This window comes from Thermobia domestica, chromosome 7 (assembly GCF_964235325.1).
Source record: "Thermobia domestica chromosome 7, izTheDome1.hap1.1, whole genome shotgun sequence".
NCBI lineage: Eukaryota > Metazoa > Arthropoda > Insecta > Zygentoma > Lepismatidae > Thermobia > Thermobia domestica.
This window is the reverse complement of record NC_137460.1, coordinates 9,774,487-9,775,623: the sequence shown is the minus strand read 5'-3', so window position 1 is coordinate 9,775,623 and position 1,137 is coordinate 9,774,487. Positions and strand designations below refer to the sequence as shown.

Below are 1,137 nucleotides of genomic sequence, written 5' to 3'. Positions count from 1 at the left end.
CCATAGCTCCAAAACTATGGGACCTACCGCAGTCGGGTCAAGACTTTACTTAGGAAATAATATGTGCCCTACCCAAAAATCCATGTTTCGGAATCCTAAGTACTTACGCAAGAATTTTTTTTAGAGGGAGTTTGGCTACGGGCATATAATTTGAAGTACTCACCAACTACCTCTATAAAAATTATTGCAGAAGTACCGTAGATTCTGAAACATGGATATTTGGATAGAACACACACTAGTTCCTAAGTAAAGTCTTGACCTGAAGAAGAAACAAATGAGCATTGTCTTGATGTGTGACTTCACTTGGCGAGCTTTCTTGGGACGAAGACAGCCACTTGTCTTCCACTGGCTTGATTCCTGCTTTGATTAGGGGTCGTAGCCATAGCATCACGATTCATCACCAGTAATCACCTTGGCAAAAAAGTCAGGGTCCTCTTTGAGCTGATTTTGAAGTTCAACACATGCCTCAAGTCGACGCTCCTTTTGCTCGTCTGTGAGAAGGCGAGGGACAAATTTGGCTGCAACCCTTCTCATGTGCAAATCTTCTGATAAAATCCTCTGAATTGAACTCCACGATATTTCAGACACCTCACAGAGTTGATCAATGGTTCGGCGACGGTCTTCACGAACGAGGGCATTGATTTTTTCGACGTTTTCGTCAGTTCTTACCGTTGAGGGGCGTCCTGAACGGGGTTGGTCTTCAATTGACATTTCTTCATTTTTAAAACGTGCAAACCACTCGTATACTCTGGTTTTACTTAGTGCAGCATCCCCATAAGCAGTCTTCAGCATTACAGTAGTTTCCGCGGCCGATTTCCCCAACAGAAAACAAAATTTCACAGCCGCCCGTTGCTCTCGATAATCTGCCATCACGTTTTCGACGAACTGAAAAGTTATTTTACTAAACAAACTTTCAAGAGCGAACCGATGCACTCACAGCGACACAACTTCGCACACTGACGCAGGTGGCGTGATCGTAACGGACAACTGGTACAACAATGGGTTCCCCACTTCCCCCCCCACTGCAGCACAATTCCCGTTTTTTTTTGGGGGGGTACCCCTCTTATCTCGTGTAATAATATTTCGACGAGAGAGTGAAAAGCTAGGACTAATGAATGGCGCTTCCCCTGGATATGC

The 1,137-nt window shown here is 44.7% G+C and overlaps 1 pseudogene; it reads right to left on the bottom strand.

Annotated features, from left to right (window-relative positions):
- Nucleotides 1–387: 387 nt before the first annotated feature.
- LOC145689004 (protein GVQW3 pseudogene) lies at nucleotides 388–870 on the bottom strand (annotated as a pseudogene).
- Nucleotides 871–1,137: the final 267 nt, after the last annotated feature.